Raw genomic sequence first — 14,007 nt, 5'->3', positions numbered from 1 at the left:
AGGGAGGGACCAGGTCTTACCCCCTGTGTCGAGAAGCCATGAGAGTGTGGGAATGGGCTATTTCCACCAACCGCTTTCTGATAGCAATGCACATTCCGGGGCGGGCCAACATATTAGCGGACAACTTAAGTCGGGTATTTCTCAGCCCTTACGAGTGGTCTCTGAATCCCTCTGTCGCGAAGCAGATATTCCTCAAATGGGGTCAACCTCGCTGCGACCTTTTCGCCTCGCCCCTAAACTCAAAATGCAGCGATTACTTCGCGATAGTTCCCCCCAGAGACGCTCTGGTTCATGCTTGGCCGCCCGGTCTCCTTTATGCGTATCCTCCTCTTCCTCTGATGATGAAATTCATCCAGAAAGCCTGTCGGTTGGGGAGCAGAGTGATTCTCATTGCCCCATTCTGGCCTCGACAAGTCTGGTTCCCCTTTCTGCAGTCTCACAGTGTGGTCCCCCCATGGATTCTGGATCCCAGACCAGACCTAATCTCGCATCCGACGAGATGCCACACTCCGAACCTGGTCAACCTCAGGCTCACGGCCTGGTTGATCCAGTTCTGTTAATGGCTAGGACTCCCGGTATCTCGTCCCCGGTTAAGGCCATTCTGGTGGCATCCTCAATACTAATCCACCACTACAAAGCCGACCTACACAAACTAGAATGTTATAACAAGATTGCTAGATTTGCTACTCTGACCCCAAATATGTCCCATCACTGTGAAGCTCTCAAGCAACTGGGCTGGCTTGAGCTACCATAGCTACTGAAATTCAGTCAATTGTCAGTGGCACACAAAATCTACTATCATCCAACTAAAACTCCAGCACTACAAAATATAATTACACCTTACTCTACTAGTAGAACCTTAAGATCCAGTACCCAAAACCACCTAGATCCCATCAAGCATACCAACGAGGCAGGGAAATCTGTTTTCAGCTATTCTGTTTCTAAAGATTGGAACTCCTTACCTTTCCACCTTACCTCCATGTGCTCCACCAGTCAATTCAAAAAGCTCCTCAAAGCACACTATATGAACTCCTGGTTATACTCCTGTGATTCCCCAGGCTAAACAGTACTAAACTACCTGTTCCCATCTAAACCTAATCCCAATGTACCCCGTAGTGCAAATACTCTTCTTAGTGTGTTTTTTATATCTTCCTCATCGACACACATGTATGAAATATTCATTATTTTTATTGTGTCATATGTACCTTGTAAGAGAAGTATTGTATTGTAAGTATCATATGTACGTTGTAAGAGAAATAGTATGTTGTGACTGCCTACATATGAAACTGTATGCCAATGTTCCTCATCAGGTTTTTTGCTACATGTTATCTTATGCCATACATTAGGTATTACCAGATATCTATGTTGTATGACTTGTTGATGTCTACCTGTTAATCTATGTAATTTTATTTGGAGCTTTTCTCCCCAGGCCTCTGCTGAAAATGGACCTGTGTCAAGTCGGACTTTCCTGGTAAATAAATAAATAAATAAATTTAGATTGGTATTCTCCTGCCCCCCCCCCCTTCCCCAACCAACCTTGTTTAATCTTTATGTGTTACAGATGGAAGCAATCTCAACAACCTTTCTGTTATTATCGACATGAATCACTTAGAGTTATGATTTCAGGTTGAGATTGGTCTGTGCAAAGAGGACGACACCCAGATGTTAACCTTCTTTTATATTACTGCTGTGGTGGCTTCCTTCCATGTCTGTAGTGGCTAGCATCTTTTAATATTTTATAAAATAGATTAACCACTTCCCAGCTTTGACACGTACTTCTTTAGGCAAAACATCCAATTCTGAGGGATTTCCCTTTCCTCATTTTTGGAATTGTCTTTTCCACTTTATCTATAGTTATTTTTTCATGAGCTCATTCTTATTTTGGCCCCTGTAACTTTTAGTTGTAATCCTTCCTAGTTGATGTCTTCTCCGTCTGTATTTGACTTCAATTTGACTTCCTCTTTACATAACTTTTCAAAATAGTCCCTAAAAATCTCAGATATTCCCAGCAGTATTTAGACTCCCCCCCGCAACTTTTCATCTTTTAATTGGAATGCTCCCCTTTCAGCTTTCCTTTGCCACATCCTGACTGCCAGTGCTCTAATTGCCCATGGGCTACTGGTGAAGTACAAGTTATCCAGCCCAACCCTTTTCTTTCATATTCTTTCATCTGACCATGTCTGTATTTCTCTCTGAATTCTATCTTGACTTCATTCACTACTTTTTTTACTTTGCAACTACTTTAAATCATCCTACAGGGCCTGCCAAATAATCGCGCTCTCCATTTATTCTTTTGCCTCTCCCTTGTCTGTATCCAATGTTGCAGTTTCACATTAATTTTATCCCTTTCTGCCCATACCCCGGCTAGTGTACTTGCAAGTAACCCTTCCAGTTCCTTAACCAAACAGATTATTTCTGCATGTTAAATTGTCAATCTCGCCTTCATTCTTGCTGGATGGGTTCGGAGCCGATCCTCGGCTCCGACTCGGCACTTGCTTAGCTTGAGAACTCCTTTTACCAGCTCGAGGCAGCCCTATATCCCATGATGCAAGGCGAGACTACCTCAGATCTCGTTTGCCGCTTTGCGAAGAGGTCTCTTTTTTGCCAGCTCAGGTGAGTTTGAAATTTCAAACAATTTAGTCAAGGTTTTTTTCTCTCCCTTTCTCCTTAATAGTCAGAATAGTGTGTAGTTTTCTACAGCCCACCCTATTTCCCTTTAATTAAACTTTAAAATTAATTTGTAAAGTTAATAATATTTCAGTTAGGTCTAGGCCTCTCTTTCTAAATCCCTATCTGTGTGTGTGTTTTGGGATTAATAGTGTGACTGTTCTGTGTGTGTGTGTGTGTGTGTGTGTGTGTGTGTGTGTGTGTGTGTGTGTGTGTGTGTGTGTGTGTGTTTTTTGTGCTTAGACTATGTCTAAGGAAGGAAAGGTCTCAGGCTTCAAGAAGTGTGACTCGTGCTGTCAGAAGATGTCTCTGACAGACGGTCACACTTCTTGTGTTTACTGCCTGGGGCCTTTACACCTGCAGGACTCCTGTGCTATATGTCATTCTTTTAGCCAGAGAGTCCTGCAGGAGAGGAGGAACAAATTAATCCTCCGTGGCTTATTAAAGCCAGAAGGTTCACCCACTAAGACTGGGTCGAGTAAACCTTCTAAGCCACCTAAGGTTCAGGCTACAGTGGTTAAGCCTTCCCCGGTGGCTTCGACTCCTTCAGAGTCGAGATCTGCTCCGGCTGGAGCCGATCTTTCTTCCTCTGATGTGGTAGTGTCGGTTCCTACCGGCTCCGACACTCAGTCTACAGTTGCCTTGTCGGCTCCGGCTGGCGCCGACGTGTTATCCAGTATCGGAGCCGAAAAGCCTTCGGCTCCATCTGGAACCCAGAGGACGTCGGCTCCGATGGCTTCGTCCAAGAAGAGATCTCGGTCCCCTTCTTTGGAGTCGATCCACTCAGCTCCGAGGTCTCCTCTTTTGTCGGAATGGAGTCATCGGAGCCGATCTTCGAGATCTTCCAGGCTGTCTGACCACAATTTAGAGAGGGTGGTAAGCAGGCTGTTGAAGTCACAGGCACTAGCCCAAATGCTCCATAGCCCGTCTCAACAGACTTCGGCTATTGCTCTTCCCCTTGAACTTCCTCCTCCGACTCTCCTCCAGAGTTCGGAGCCGGAGCTACTCGGGACAGCGACTGTGTCGGCGCCGGAGCCGATACATCCACTTTTGGCTCAGTCGTCTTCGGCTCCGATCTCCTCCATGAGACCTTCCTTGGAGGGATCCGGTCGTCGAGTTTCCCTTGTCGGCTCCGAGGGGGCTAGTGGCATCGGACCCTTGTCCGACCCCGCTCTCCCTCTCGGGGCTTCGGCTTTGGTAAGCTCGGCACCAACATCGGCCTCGGAGCCTTCTCTCTCAGTGGAACCGGGAATTCCTGTCTCCTCGGAGCGGGAGTATTCTGGTCTCCCTGGGAGGGGAGCCTTTGAGGTGATGAGGAGTGTCCTGGCACCTGAGCCAGGTCAACGGTCCATCCCTTTAGCTCCTCCCTCTTCGGTGCCTGTTGATGTCTCTTGCCAGCCTCTTGCTCTCAGGCCCAGGGATCCATTGCTCCAGGTTTCCCCATTGGGAATAACTTCCTCTTCCGAGGTTTCTCCTGATCCTGCAGGGGAACCCTCTCGGAAGAGGACGTGTAAGAGGAAACACACAGACTCCCCTGAGTCTACAACATCTGATACCGACTTAGATGAGTCGGAGGGTTCCTACGATCCCCTCTGAGGATGTCTCCTTTTCAGACATCCTTGAACTCCTCAAACAGAGGGGAACTGGCCTCCATTGACCCCTCCGAGGATGAGTCGGTATACCTGGAGGCTTTGGATCCCGACCCTCCACCTCCTGGGTGTCTCCGCCTTTTGACCCACTTATGCAGGTAGTGGCTCGGAAGGCGTGGCAGCCCCAGTTCTGTGGAACCTGTCCCCAGGAGGCCATCCAAATTTATTACGGCCCCTTCAGACAAGCAGTTTCTTTCTAAGGGCGTCTCTGTGGATGCTATGGTGGTGGCGGCAGCCACCAAGAAGGAACTTGCGGATCCTTCCGTGCCTGTCCATCCTCCTAACAAAGATTCTAGGACCATGGATAGGTATGGCAAGCGGATGTTTTCTTCAGCAACCTTTGCTATGCGTTCGCTGAACTACCTTTGTCATTTCACCAGACTTCAAAGAGATATTCTCAAGGAACTAGGTGAAGTGGTTCAGGATCCTTCAGCTGCTGGGGCTCAGGACAAGATTGCCTCACAGCTAGCAATCCTAAATTCTTTAACCAACTCCTCCATACGGCTCATATCCTATGCAGCCGATGGAGCGAGCAGAGCCGCAGGCACAGGAGTGGCTCTTAGGCGTCAAGCCTGGATGCGGCTTTGTAATTTCATGACCCCTTTAAGGCGTCCTTCACCAATACCCCTTTGACGGTTCGGCTTTGTTGGGACCTCAGGTGAAGAAACCTTGACCAGGTGTGAGCAAGGACGGCAAAACTCTTTCTGCCGTAGGAGTCCATTTTCCACCCTTCTAGACCCTATCCCAAGGGTCAGAAAGGAGGAAAGATGTGGTTCCGTAAAGCCCAAGGAGCAGCGCCGGACACGTGGTCAGTTTACCCCCAGAGGCAGAGGGGGTAACAATAACAGACGCCACCCTAGAGGCAGGGGGGTCCCCAAAATCAGGGCAACAGGGAGCCTCTTCCTGATAAGCCCTTTCAGCATCCCTGAGGTGTTGCCCGACTGTCCACCCTTGGAGGCAGTTGGGGGAAGGATATCGCTGTACCCAGTAGCCTGGCGTTCCCTTTCACAAGACATGTGGGTACAGTCGATCATATCCGAGGGTTACAAAATCCCCTTCGAAGGTATCCGTACCTCACCAATCCCTTCCAGACATCTCACCCGGTCAAAGGGATTTGGCAATACAGGAGGTTTCAAAGCTCCTAGAAAAAAGAGCCGTCCAGACTGTTCCAGCAGACCAAGTAGGATCCGGCGTCTACTCGAGATTCTTTTTGGTCCCCAAAAGGACAGGAGATTGGAGACCTATTTTAGACCTGAGCAATCTAAACAGATTTGTCAAAAAGGCAAGATTCCGGATGGTCACGCTTCAGTCCATTCTGCCCTTTCTGGGCAAGGACAACTGGATGTGCTCGATAGACCTTCAGGATGCGTACTATCACATAAAAATACACAGGCGCTCCAGGAGGTTTCTCCGCTTTCGGCTAGGGACCAGTCATTATCAATTCAGAGCCCTGCCCTTTGGCCTCACTTCAGCCCCCAGAGTGTTTACCAAATGCATGGCAGTGGTCACAGCTCATCTGAGATGTCAAGGATTCCAGGTGTTTCCTTATTTAGACGACTGGCTCCTCTCCGCCACCACCAAACATCAGCTTCTTCAGAGCAGAGACTACTCTCTGCAACTTTGCAAAAGGTTGGGAATATCGGTGAATTTCGAAAAATCTTCTCTGCTGCCTTGCCAATCTATCACCTTTATAGGCGCAGAATTAAACACTGTCAGTATGTTAGCCAGACTAACAGATCAGAGAATTCTGGACATCCAAAAATACGTTCGGATCTTATTGCAGAGCAGCAAAGTCAAAGCCAGATTGGTTCTGAAGGTTCTAGGTCTTATGGCTGCGGCCATTGTACTTCTACCATTAGCTCGCTTCCACATGCGTCTTCTGCAGTGGATGCTATTCACTCAGTGGTAGTTCCAGAACCTTCCCATGAGGCACGAAATCTTGGTTACACAATCGTGCAGAACTCATCTAACCTGGTGGATATCTTCCCCTCTACTTCATCAGGGCCGACCATTTGTTCCCCCTCCTCCGGTTGCCACAGTCACTACGGATGCCTCTCTGATCGGGTGGGGGGGGCATTATCAGGGGAGGATGGTCCACGGGACTTGGCAACCCATCGAATACCATCTGCATATAAATGTCCTGGAGATGAGAGTGGTGCTTTTAACGTTGCAAGCCCTCAACGACTTTCTTCCCGCGGGGACTATTGCAGTTCAAACGGACAACATGTCTGTGGTCTGGTACATCAACAAGCAGGGCGGGACCAGGTCCTATCCTTTGTGTCGAGAAGCTCTCAGACTTTGGCAATGGGCAATCTCCTCTCATCGGTTTCTGATAGCAACGCACATCCCCGGCAGGTCCAACCTCTTAGCGGACAGACTGAGCAGAGCCATTCTCATGCCTCACGAGTGGTCTCTCAATCAATCGATAGTGGACGAGATATTTCTGAAGTGGGGCACTCCTTGTTGCGACCTTTTTGCTACACCCCAAAACAACAAATGGTCGGACTTCTTCACCCTCTTTCCCCTACCAGGCCAACCCCTGAGAGACTCTCTAACCCAGGATTGGCCCCGGGGACTTCTGTACGCCTTTCCTCCTTTCCCCTTAATTCCACAGGTCATTCAGAAAGCTACTGTTTTGAGAGCCAAGTTGATTCTCATTGCCCCTTACTGGCCTCGACAAATTTGGTTTCCGACCCTACATCGTCACCTCCTGGTGCAGCCTTGGCATCTGGACCCAGTTCCGGACCTTTTGATCCACCAATCGGGTCAACAGCACCGGGCCATTCGTTCTCTCAACCTCACTGCTTGGTTGCTCCACTTCCTTCCCTAGCCAGGCTTCCTATGATCTCTGATCCTGTCAGAGATATCTTAATAGCTTCTTTGAAGTCGTCCACCAGAACGGTTTATGCTAGCAAGTGGTGACGTTTTTCCCTTTGGGCAAACTCCAGGCACATTGATCCCTTTTCTGCACCTGTGCATTCTATTTTAGATTTTCTGGCTGAAGTTTTTCAGTCAGGATCTTCTTCATCAACAGTCAAAGTTCAACTGGCGGCTATTTCCAAATATCATGTTGGCTTGCAAGATCATAACATTATGTCACATAGACTATGCAAAGCTTTTCTGAGAGGAGTTTTTCTCCTAAAGCCTCCAATAAGACATCCTCCTCCACAATGGGATCTGAATTTGATGTTAGCATCCTTGATTTTACCCCTTGAACCGTCTGCTTCATGCTCCTTGAAGTTACTGACCTGGAAAACAATATTCTTACTGGCTGTCACTTCAGCAAGGAGGGTATCCGAGATTCAAGCTCTCTGCATCCGTTCCCCTTACTTGGTCTTTCACAAGGACAGGGTATCCTTGAGAACAAATCCATCCTTTCTTCCCAAAGTTGTCTCTCAAACTAATATTAATCAATCCATCGATCTACCAGTTTTTTTCCCAAATTATTCTGACAGAGCTGAACAAAAGCTGCATTTTTTGGATGTCCATCGTCAGCTCAGATATTATTTGCATAGAACTAAACAATTCAGGAAATCAGATCAATTATTTGTCTCCTATGCAGAAAACAGGAAAGATCTCCCAGTATCAAAAGTGACCTTGTCCAGATGGTTATCTTCCACCATTTCATACGTGTATTTGCTCAGAGGCAAGCAACTACCCTCAAAACCGAAGGCACACTCAACCAGGAGCCTATCCACTTCTACAGCTTTTCAGGATAGGCTACCCATTGATACCATTTGTGCAGCAGCTACTTGGGCCACTCCTCATACCTTTGTCTCTCATTACAAATTAGATTTGGCCTCCAGGGACAGAGCCAGTTTTGGTTCCACAGTACTCAAGAGTGTTCCATTGAGCCACCGGGATACAGGTGCTAGGGACACGGTCCCATCCAGCAAGAATGAAGGCGAGATTGACAACTTAACATTTAGAAGTTATGTACCTACCATAACGTTCCATGTTAGTTGTCTTCTCTCGCCTTCTTTCTTGCGTCCCTCCCTCCTTCCCCCTGGCCTGGACAGATCTTGAAGAGTTTCTCTTCATCAGATTCACTCTCCTTAGTTCTTAGAGAGTCTATCTTAAGAACTTTTTGCCTAGTTCTTCTAGGCTAGTTTTGCTCTTCCTTTGGGATTAGTATTATTGGCAGGGTTATTTAGCTACCAAACGAGATCTGAGGTAGTCTCGCCTTGCATCATGGGATATAGGGTTGCCTCGAGCTGGTAAAAGGAGTTCTCAAGCTACGCAAGTGCCGAGTCAGAGCCGAGGATCGGCTCCGAACCCATCCAGCAAGAAAGAAGGCGAGAGAAGACAACATGGAACATTATGGTAGGTACATAACTTCTAATTTTATCTAACTAACATGCAGAGTATCCCAGCGCTGCGGAAACTTCACTCAGCTTTGTTTTTAAGATTATAATTAATAAAGCATGATCAGAGATAGTCATGGGGTAGTTTCATATTTTTTCTATTCTTTTGGTCTATTCTACATTGATATAAGCTTGGTCCAGTCTCTGATTAGTAAGTGTAGCCAGCTCCCACATTTCCTGACTGGGTAACTGACCACATGTCTACCCAATCCCAACTGTTTAAATAGGTTCCACAGATATTCCTTCCCAAATGCAGGGGAGAGCAGAAGGGCCATTGTCCTTATCCCGTTTTCGGCATGCTACATTCCAGTCCCCAAATATCAGGTATAATCCTGGTTAGCACCTCCCTTATAAGTCTGACCTTGCCTTGAGGGGGGTGTAGAAGATATTATTGTAATCTGCTACAGTTTTTCCTTTTAGTCCTGCAAACATTTGTTTAGTATCCACAAACTTCTCAACTGTTCAGAAGTTCAATCCTTTCCTTTCTCTCTTTCTTAGGTTAAGGATCGTAACCATCATGACACCCCCCCCCCCAAGGTCATCATATATCCTCTGATCCCACAGCAGTCATCATATTCCTGGCTTCCATACCTTATTAATAATTCTCTTAATTCATAGGACCATAGTTTCTCAGTTACCAGCCTCTGTCTCATTCTCCTCTCTGCCAGGTCTTCATACTGTCTGAAGAGTTCTCTCTACTTTCACTTATTCCTCTGTTATAGATGTCCATTGATTCAGCTAATTGATTACTGCATTTCTGAAGTCAGCTGCCTCTTGCTTTTTGGGAATTCCCACTATCTTCAGGTTTCTCCTTCTGGACTTCTCTTCCAGGTCCATAAACTTTGCCTCATCCCAGTCCAGTCTACCTTCAGTGGCATACAATCTGGCCCCAAGTTCCACATCTTCATCTGTCATGTGCTGGGTTGTTGCATGCTTTCATTCAGCATTGTACCCAGTTCAACCAGTCTTTTCTCTTGGCTTTTCACCCCCCCCCCACAGAGTACTTTTTTAACTTCTTGTATTTCTTGCTGTATTATCATAGGATGCTATTTCCCACCAGGGCAAAATATTACACGCCTAGAAAATCTCCTGAGCTGGGCTACTGTATCTCTACCCCAGGAAACCATCATTCTCGGCGACTTTAACATCAGCTGGCTATCTTGTAATAACAATCTCCCAACCATTCACCTTAATCTCTGCGAGTTCACTCAACCCATCCAATCCCCTACCCAAATCAACAAAAACCCTAACAATCATACCTTACTTGACTGGATCCTAGTCAACAAAGCCCCTCACTCTTACCTAGCAGGCTGCTTACCTGACAGTCTTAGTGACCATTCCCCCACTTTCCTAATTCGGCACCACATAAACAGTCTCAAGCCCATTATCCACAGGCAAATACTGAACAAGTCCAACTTCAACCTCATGTCCTTCATCTCCTCCCTGCAAAATATTAACTGGTCACCACTAAAATACCTCAACCTAGAGGAGGCTGTCCACTTCAACAGTACCTTCCTCTCCATCCTAAACACCCATGCTCCTGTAAAAAATGCCAAAGTCCGATCCAGGCATGCCCCATGGATACAAAAGACCACCAGAACCCTAATGAAATCCAGAGATAAGGCCTGGGAGCACTGGGGACTAACAAAAAATAACTTGGGTAAGCAATCATTCCTTGAACTGCACAATAAAGCCAAAAAGCATATAAAATTAGACAAATCCCTCTACTATAAATCCACCCTAAACTCTACCAACCACAACCCTATGCAATTCTGGTCCACTATTAACACTATGCTCCACCCAAGGAAGGTCCATTCCCCTCATCCAGCAGTATTGCTGAATCCTTCAACAAACACTTCACTGAAACATCTATAAACAAACAACACTTCCCTACAACAGCCCCCCCCCAACTACTAACCCTAAATCCCCCACTCCTGTCTTTTTCTTCACCTCAGTACCTACCTCCAACATAAAAAGGCTATTGTCAAAACATAAATCCACCAAGCTTGCAGCTGACAGCCTCCCCTCTGAATACTTGAAAATTGCAGCTGATGCACTAGCCTACCCAATTTCAATTCTAATCAACCATTCCAAAACCAAAGCTATATTCCCTTGATATGGAAAATATCCCACATCATACCCCTCCACAAAGGCACCCCCTGCACCGACCTCTCCAATTACCGCCCCATTGCTATCCTCTCCCCTCTCTCCAAGATACTTGAAAAATGTATCAATACTTAGGCCTCCAACTACCTCCTAGCTAATAATCTCCTCTCCAAAACCCAACATGGTTTCAGGCCATATCACAGCACTACTTCCACTCTGCTCTCTTTCACCAACACTATACTTCATCACAAAAACAATGGCCTCTTCTCTACTGCCGTATTTCTAGATCTGTCAAAGGCCTTTGACATGGTATCTCATGAGCTACTACTGTCTACTCTCCCCAACTTCTCCTTCTCACAGTCAGCCTGCAACTGGTTCCACAGCTATCTACATGGATGCCAGCAATCCGTAATCTGGGATGATAACCTATCACCTCACCTCCCAGTTACTCTCGGAGTTCCTCAAGAGTCTATCCTTGGCCCTCTGCTATTCTCACTTTTCACTAACAACCTACATACTGCCACCATACAAGCATCTCTTATACAGTATGCAGATGACTCTACTCTCATCTGCTCTGCCCCCACTCTACCAGAACTCCAACAACCCACACAGGAATCATTCTATTCTGTAGAAAGCTGGCTATCCAATGCTCAGCTCCTACTCAACCCAAGTAAGACAAAACTTCTCCTGTTCCAACCTTCCAAAGCCACCCAAAACACCCCCCCCCCCCACTTCAACATTCTCGCCAAAGAGAATACCATCATCTCTCCATCAGAACACACAAAATTCTGGGTGAAAATAGAAACAAACTTAGATTTGACACCTACATATCTTTCACAATAAAAAAAGTTCACAAGAAACTTGGTGCATTATATCGAAGCTGTCAGTTCCTAACCAAGGCAGCTAGAATCTTCATAGCCAATTCCCAGCTAATCTCCACCCTACTCTATGCATCCTCCATATTTGCCAACCTTAGACAGACAGACCTGTACAAGCTGGATGCTAGTTACAATAAAATTGCTAAATTTGCCACTGGAACCTCCTACTGCAACCATCATTGTATCTCCCTTAAAGAACTAAACTGGCTAAAACTCCCACAACTCCTTCACTTTAATCAACTCACCCTCGCTCATAAACGTATTAACCACCCCCTTAACATCCCTTCCCTTCAAACCCTTCTCCAACCCTATCACTCCACTAGGCCTCTAAGATCAAGCAACAAAAATTAACTCACTGTTATCAAACCAAAAACTCAGCAGGAGAAGACATATTTTCATGTACCATATCTAAACTTTGAAACAGTCTTCCACCCTCTATAACTACTCTACCTTCCAGCAGCCTTTTTAAGACTGCGCTCAAATTCAACTTAAATTTGCATTGGCGTTGTCCTTGCTCTAATCCAGACTAACACCCCCCTTACCTCTACACCTAGACTCTTAACCCAACTATACTACCGCCACTACTAACCACAGTCAGAATTAGGTCATTGTCTTTACATACTTTAAAATCTTGTCTGACAACTTTGTTACTAATATTAAAAATGACAAGGAACTATCTTTAACTTGCAACATTTACTGTATATACTGTTGATAATCAATATCTTGTTATTGTATTAAAGCCAACAACCTGTAATGTTGTTTACTATTGCAGCAACTTTGTATCTCTATTTATCATGTCCATGATGTGGAGCTTTTCTCACCGGACATCCGCTGAAAAAGGACCTGCGTCCAGTCGGAATTTCCCAATAAACAAATGTAAATAAATAAATAAATCGTGTACTTAATGTTACTTACTGCTGTTAGAGTTTATCATTCTCGCTAATCTTGGACACAATCTCAGTCTTTTTCTTCTCCGTCTAGTTTTTGTTTTCTTTTGGGGGAGCATTTGAAACTTAATTCTTGCCACCAAACTGGTGCCATTTGGTCCTTTTGCTACAGTTAACTTTTACTTTAAAACACTTCTGTCTTTGATCTGTAGGGAACAGCACATTTTTGATGCCTCTCAGTGAACTGCTTTACTAGATGCCTCCAATTCCTTCTTTCATTTTCAGGCGGACTTAGACACCTGAGACAGCCTGAGCCAATTGGGAGTGCTCCTCAATGTTTCAAATTGCAGCCTGATGAGACACTTGAGCAATATTTCTGACATTATAAACATAGTGTGGAGTGCCATAGTAAGGTGATTCCTCCTTATTCTGCATGTGGAGGTGTGGAATAGGTGTAATGTTAGGCTGTTTTGAAAAACAGTCCGACAGAGTGACTTTATCTACTTTATTTATTAGTATCTTGGATTTCTTCTCACCTCTGTGCAGGAAGCAAAACAGAATGCCCAAAAGTAGACTATAGATTTTAATTCAAAAAAGTTTTTACTATAAATGTCAATAAAATACATTTTTTATGTTTTAATGAGGGGCATGCAGCCCAGCAGCTGCTAGCATGGGTCACCTTAGGGTAATTGTGGGTGTGGGGGGGTGGCTGGAGAGATAGAGATTGAATAGTAAGGGGGGGAAGCAGGGAGAAGTTGGGGCTAAATTTATTTTCAAGTATATTGGCAGTGTCCTCAGGGCTGGAATAATTGGCATTGTTTGTGTTTGTAATCAGCTCCATGGATTGTTGAGAGTTACTTCTGAGGTTCTTAACATAGTTGAATAAGGCTTTATGGTTATCATTAAAAGAGGTGGTGGTACTCTTTTCATTCCTGGGTTTGGAAGAGTTTTTTTTGTGCTCCCTCCAGGGCCTTGCCCGATGGCTCCATGACATTAGGAGCTGGGTATTCCTAGGCTGAGTGCCCCACAACCCATTCATTTCTACCCAGGAACCCCCATCAGCCTCCCTGCCATTCTTTGGCGAGACTAGGAACAGGTGAATGTGCAGGTTCAGGGGATGGCCTGCCCTGTTTCTGTGGGAGTACTTCCCTTGATGGCTCCTCCATGCCTGCATTTGCTACCTGCTGAAGGAAGCATGAATTTTTAGACTAGTTTCTCCTCAAGTTACTTAGAGGAAAAGCTCTGTGGTAGCACAAGCTCGCCCAGCCCAGAATTCCAGTGGTTGGAACACCTAATGCTCCTGCTAGGTATCACCGTATGATGAACAAGTGCCCCCTCCATTCTCCATATGATGGTTAAGCCACCTATGGAAGCTCACAGACATTCTCCCTGGTCAGTGGCTTTTCAGAGTTTGATCTTATACCAGAGTTGTTTCTGCACTTTTTTAGTTCACCTG

General features: G+C 45.7%; 1 protein-coding gene across 2 annotated transcripts in view; it reads left to right on the top strand.

Moving 5' to 3' along the window:
- UBE2J1 (ubiquitin conjugating enzyme E2 J1) overlaps positions 1 to 14,007 on the top strand; it is an 873,843-nt gene that overhangs the window by 784,807 nt on the left and 75,029 nt on the right. The window lies entirely within an intron of this gene.

The sequence above is a fragment of the Protopterus annectens genome, chromosome 1.part0 (genome assembly GCF_019279795.1).
Source record: "Protopterus annectens isolate FY-2018-M chromosome 1.part0, PAN1.0, whole genome shotgun sequence".
In the NCBI taxonomy this organism is placed as follows: Eukaryota; Metazoa; Chordata; order Ceratodontiformes; family Protopteridae; genus Protopterus; species Protopterus annectens.
This window is presented reverse-complemented; position numbering and strand designations above follow the sequence as displayed.